We start from the raw sequence: 6,392 nt of genomic DNA on the forward strand, positions 1-6,392 counted from the left end.
TATATTTAAGTTAAACGTTGGAAAATATGAACATTTCTTCAACTGAAAAGCCAAAAAATCCAAAATGCAGAGCTCACGACTGCATTATGTAATCTTTCAGCAGATACTAGAGAATGTAGGAATTTGTAATTGTGCAGTAGCAGAAAGGCATAAAATAGAAAACTTAAGGCCATTTTTAGATAGGGGACTGATGGATCCCCTGGATATGTAGAAGAGGATTGCTTTATTGGGTATCACTGGGAGGGGAAACTCTTGGTCCTGTGGAGCTCGATGACCCAGAGTAGGGGAATGCTAGGGCAGGCGCTGAGGCAGAAGTGGGTTGGCTGGTGGGGGAGCAGCCTCATAGAGGCAGGAGAAAGGGAGGAATTGATAGTGGGCTTGTGGAGGGGAAACTTGGAAGGGGGATAACATTTGAAATGTAAATAAATAAAATAACCAGTAAAAATGAAAAAAATCATTGCTAGACCAATAACTATATTTTAATACCTTTGTATATCTTATCAAACATTTAATAATAAAAAACAAACAAGCAAAACAACAAAATGATTGCGACTATAATATGAGTATCCACAATGGTGTGTTATAGTGATTAGAATATACTGTGGAATATTGCTAAGTAGAGAACTTTAAAGTAATACAAGTGGATAGATAGTTTATCCTCTATCATGATAGTTTTTGGTTATCCCAGTCTCCTTCAACTAACATTTATGAAGCTCATATAAACACCATTTGAATTGTACATGTAAGCTAAAACTTATTGTTCAAAATTAAGAAATACAAAATTGTTCTTTTAATTTTTTTCTTTTTATGCATCTTAAGGAGTCTACTAATAGACGTATTTAATTTTAAGATTCTTGACAAAACGTAAATAAAACAAATTGCTGAGGTAGTATTAAAACAAAGCAAACTATATGGATGTAGCCCTGGGAGACATCAGTTCTATTGATTTACCATATACTCTTACCTTAGTCAGGTCATAGGCTCTGTCAGACTCATTTATATATTTATGTTTATTTATATATTTAAAGTATCTAGTGCATGATCCTGAGATCAGTTTAGGATAACAAAAAGGTTATTTTTAAAAGTGAATCTCGTGCGCATCCTTCTCTGCATCCCAGGGTGACTGGCTCAGGGTCCGCCTGCTGCCGCTGCACTCTCGGAGCTAAAAGATACCTACTCACAGATAGCATTATGAAATTAAAGGAATTTCAACATAAGAAGATGGCTGTTGCATATAACTTTTCTGGCACCCAAGAACTCTATTTCAGAAACTTGGAGAAGTTGACCCAGAACAAACTCATCTTGAAGGAAGAGTTGAAAACACTGCTGCACCTGTGCCAGTCCGTGGGAGATGTGCAACTGGTGAAAGCAGTCATTTATAGATACCATGCAGAAAACAGAAATTTCACATTGGAGGAGTATAAGTTCGGACCAGTTTTCATGAGGCTGTGCTGCGAGCTGGACCTTGAGGACTCTGCAATGGAGCTCATCGGAGATAAGCATCTACAAGGTTTCTTCCTAGATTCAACGTCATTCAATATTTTGATGGATATGCTATTTACCAAAGGCAAATATGAAAGTGCGCTGCAAGTGTTGATCGAAATGAAAAACCAAGATATGAAGTTCAGCAAAGACACCTATGTCCTCGCTTTTCCAATCTACTATAAACTGAATACCCCGGAATTGCTTAAAATCTGTACTACATTAAGAGAAGAAGCCCTAATTAAGGGAGACATTATCTCCAAGAGAGCATCCTGTTTTGTAGTGGCGTTAGCTCTGAATCAGAACCAGTTGGAAGAAGCTATGTCCATTTTTTCTCAAATCATGAATCCAGAAAGCATAGCATGTACTAACTTAAATATCTTAATCCACATCCAGTCTAATATGTTGGAAAGCCTGGTAAAGCTCTTAGAGGACGCTCTTGACATAAATGTATCGATATTTGTAAGAAGACACACGTTCTCAGAGGAAGTGCTGTTCAAAGTGAGGGAAAAACTGAAGGACAGCCCTACACTCACAGCCAAATTTGATGAGACCTATGGGAAGCTGCACATAAACGGCCAAATCACTGTTTACACATTAAATGCACTGCTCTGTCACGGGACAAGAGATCCAACACATTGCTGTTAAAGAAGTGGACAGTCAGCCATCGGACCTTACAACCTCTCAGTCGGTCCCTGCTGACTGAGTAACTGTTTTCTATCTCCCTGGTCTGGAGGAGCTGCTGCTTCAAGTGAACTATTGGCTTCTCCAATCTTACTTACTTCAGGGCCACTATGCTGACTCTTGGTCTCCCTAAGTCCCCTGAGTGGTGACATACTGATCAGAGGAATGTGAAGAGCTAGCTCAAGCAAGGGGAGCACCATAGAAAGGCAGCTGCCACAGTTTCAGAGGCTCCAGATTAAGAATCACAGCTTCTAATGCAGCCCAGGAGAGTGGAACTCAGTAAGTACCCGCAGAAGGAGTTCCTCGTGCCCTGTTCAACCTTGACTGACCTTTTTCACGGCAGATGTGACTCGAAAGTTGGGGAGAGGTGAGCTCGGGAGATCTGAAACCCTCGGCTACTATCTTTGGAAGTGGCCGAGGCCTTCCTCATCTCTGCCATCACTATTCCATCTGTGAATAATGTTGCCTGTGTGTGCTGGGGTGATCTCACATTTCCATTCACGGTTCAGTAGAGTTACACTTTCTCCGAAATAAGAAGTAAAAGGTACCTGCGCAGACTTGGGTTGTGTTTCTTTTCTCAGCATGTGAACAAAACTAGAATTTAGCCTTTAGAGCTGGTAAGTATGCTAGGTTTAAAATGATTGTTGTCGTTGTCATTGGCAAGCCAAAAATGCCAACTAAAAACCACGGAACGCTAGTTTTCTACTTAATATCATAAACACTCGGACCTGTGTGTCACGTGTCTGCTGTCCACTTCTCCTTTGCATGCTTTGTTATTGTCACTTTATTACCAGTTATTGTAAAACTCTCTTAACAACATATACAGTTTCTGTGAGTTTGAGACACAGCATTGGAAAAAAAAGTGAATCTCACTGCTAAATTGGAGGTGCAGTCATTTTGAATATATAATCTCAAAAACAATTGACAATACTTTCATTTAAGAAAAGATATCTTTAAATCATTAATGCCCAATAGCTTTTGTTTGTCTTGGTTGTGTAAACTTTACAAAGTCACATTTCTAACTACGTTGCATAGAAAAACACTGTTTTAAATTTCTACTTAGAAACTACAGCCCTCACAATTAATCTGAAATGGAGCAATGGGATTGAGATAGTTCTATCAAGTCCCTATAGTATGGTGCTTTGTTTTAACACAGTTGGCAACATTTTTAAACTGGATATTTCTGATGAATTACTAAGTTTGGGTTGGCATTTGAGTTAGAATTTTTCCATGTGTGACAACATGATCTTGGAAAAGGCCTTAAGAATTCACAATGTAAGTGTTCAATCATTGCTCTGTGTGACCTTGGTTACCTCTGCTGAGAGTATGCAGCAGACCATTGATCTAAGCACCTGAGTTCTGTGCCCTTTATCTCACATCCTAGTAATAAATTGAATTTTATTTTTTCAGACTTAAAGGTCTGAAAAAGTGAGTTAAAAAAGAAGAGAAAAAACTACAAAGAAATTTCTCTTTTGAAAAGTAGATATCAAATCAGTCCTTAAGTTGGACAGGAAATAAAATTAGTGGCTACAACACAAAGAGGTTGATGCATTTCCCTACCTGCATGCTTTCTCCTGTTTGAACAGACTTCATGTTTTTGTGCTGAATAAAATTTAATCTTTAAATTCTTATCTTGCTTTATACTTTACATGAGAAAGACTCGACAAAATTGCCTGAACAGAGTTAGAACAGGATGACTATTCTCAACATAAAAACATGCATGTGCCAGAGGAACAGATTCATTAAAAAATAGAGTCATGCCATCAGAAACTTCATAAAGCCACGCCATCAGAATCTAAGTAACACAACTGATTTTCCTGTGCATTTGCTACATAATAAACTATGTTTACATGTATATGGAATAAAAGTCTAACTCTAACCTTGAAAATAACCTTTGGTGGGGGTGGGAGGAAAGACAGCCAGAAGCCTAAGAAGTCAGGAAATAGGTCAACCCTATGCAACATGTTGATAGTCCAGGGTCCTCAGTCATATATGAATTGAATGTATATGTATAAGAACGGAAACTAGACAGTAGCTACATACATCATAACACAAAGAAGCTTTTCTACCATTACCCAGAGAAACATCCTTAGTTAGGTGTGTTTTATCCTATATGTATCAGGAATTGGTCTTCTATTTTTTGGTAAATTTGTTAACAGAGTCAGGATACGATAACCATTTATTTTTTTAAATTTATTATCACTGTAATATGAGAAATAGCACTAATAATGTCACTTTTTTAACTGGAAGTGCATCATATTTTTAAATATATATAGTCTTAGAGTGTGGCAAAGAGTTTCATAAGCCATTCATTTATTCAAATTTACAAGGAACCATATAAGAATTTAATTTTCCCTTCAGACCTTGTACTTTATGTTGAAGGTCAAAGGTTTAAATTTATATGCTCTTCTTTCTTTTGGATTCCAACTTAGTCCTAATTGAAATTTGACATATATGCCTATTAGTTGAAATTATTCGTTTCCCATGCTTCATTAACAATGCACTTTACTATACGACAACGATAATGCCCATAATAAACGTCTCCTATGCAGTGTGGGTTACACTGAAACATGATTGATTATCTTAAATGTAACATGCAATTCATAGTACAAAATTTCTTATGCTGAGACAGAGTTTCTGACTAGAATTTAAATATGAACAAAAACCAGCAAGTTAGTTTACTTCAGATGCAAATGAAAAAAACTTTGAAGAACAATTAGCTCTTGTTAAGACTAACCCTCCTTTAGGGATAGAGTAAGCCTCTTTAGGAAAACATTTTATTTTTAAAATCATTAAACATTGCAATAGGTCCCTGTGTTCATATCATTCTGCAACACATGGCCTTCTATATTATGTTGAATTTATATTAAACCTGAAATTCTGTCTAGTTGTATAAAGGTACAACTAGTAACTCAGACTAATTCCACAACAAACAGTGAAAAAAAAAATAACGCCCTGAAATGGATATGTGATGATATCTTCCTCTGGTATAAATTTATTTTTCTTCTGTGAAAGAAACACTGGTTCTCCTTCAGTAAATGGTATTTTTGTTTTGTTGTAGCAGTTCTCAACTCACTGGGAGGTTTCAGTCAATCAGTAAAAAACCTGGTTACAGAGGTTGCTTGAAAGCCAGCTAGGAAAATATGTTTACTGCTATCTTCTTAGAAAGAAACCTCCCCTTCTGGATTTGAAAAGAAATAGAAAATCTATTCACTACAGTAGGTAGAAGAGACTACAGAGAGCCCTTTTGGGTGTTGTATGCATTTTTCTACATAGGAAGAATCTAAGGTTTGGGGAAGGAAAATAAGGAAATACTGTTTGGTACTGTGGGAGAGGAGGTCATTCAACATGGTCTAGTCGTTCCTTAAATCTTCTCTGACTACACAGATTATTTTCTTCCACATATAAAAATATTATTTTAAGTTAATTCTTTGAAAGTCTTTAATGTCCTGTGTTTGTGGTGTGTGTGTGTGTGTGTGTGTGTGTGTGTGCACTAGTGGACTCTGAACTGAGAATCTGGTAACTGAAAATCAACTCTCCTATGATCAGAAATGAGCATCTCTGTAGCAAGCACAGGGAACATTCCTTTTCGTGGACTCAGATGAATGGTTCTGCTGGATGTTTACTTAAGTTTCTGAATCAAATTTACCTTGAGGTAAATGGTAAAATGGTAAATGGTAAATGGTAAAATTTACCTTGAGGTAAAATGGTGTAGTCATCCATAACCTTTATCTTCCATTCAGTCTTACAAGAATGCAGTTGGGAAGATCTGAGCTGGACCATCTTGGTATGTGTATAGTGATGTCTAGAAATGCTGTTACAAGCCATATTTTCTCCAACTAGAAGATCTAGTCAAATCATGGGGAAATAATATGATATGGCAGATTCTGATTTAGTAGGTCTGAAATTGGATCTGTGGTCCTCTCTTTCTGATAAACTTCTACATTATATACAGATTTGGGCTCTCTGACTATCTTTATTTATAATGAAATCGATAAGGGACAGCCATAAAGCTATCTTATGCATTGAGGCTGAGACTAAGTAAGACCAGAGAGCCAGATAGACATTTTGGAAAATGTTCATTGTGGCTTTGGAAGTTTAGATCCTTAAGATTGATAAAGCCATCATACTCTACTCTTATATTTATCATTAGAGGTCAAGCAAGAAGAAAATGCACTGGGAGGAGGGTGTTAACTGGCAATTATGTCTGTAACCATAGCAAATAT

The 6,392-nt window shown here is 36.9% G+C and overlaps 1 pseudogene; it reads left to right on the forward strand.

The window, feature by feature from the left end:
* The first annotated feature begins 1,466 nt into the window (after positions 1 to 1,466).
* Positions 1,467 to 2,130, forward strand: LOC114619904 (annotated as a pseudogene).
* The last annotated feature ends 4,262 nt before the right edge of the window (positions 2,131 to 6,392 follow it).

This window comes from Grammomys surdaster, unplaced genomic scaffold, assembly GCF_004785775.1.
Source record: "Grammomys surdaster isolate TR1022 unplaced genomic scaffold, NIH_TR_1.0 165, whole genome shotgun sequence".
NCBI lineage: Eukaryota > Metazoa > Chordata > Mammalia > Rodentia > Muridae > Grammomys > Grammomys surdaster.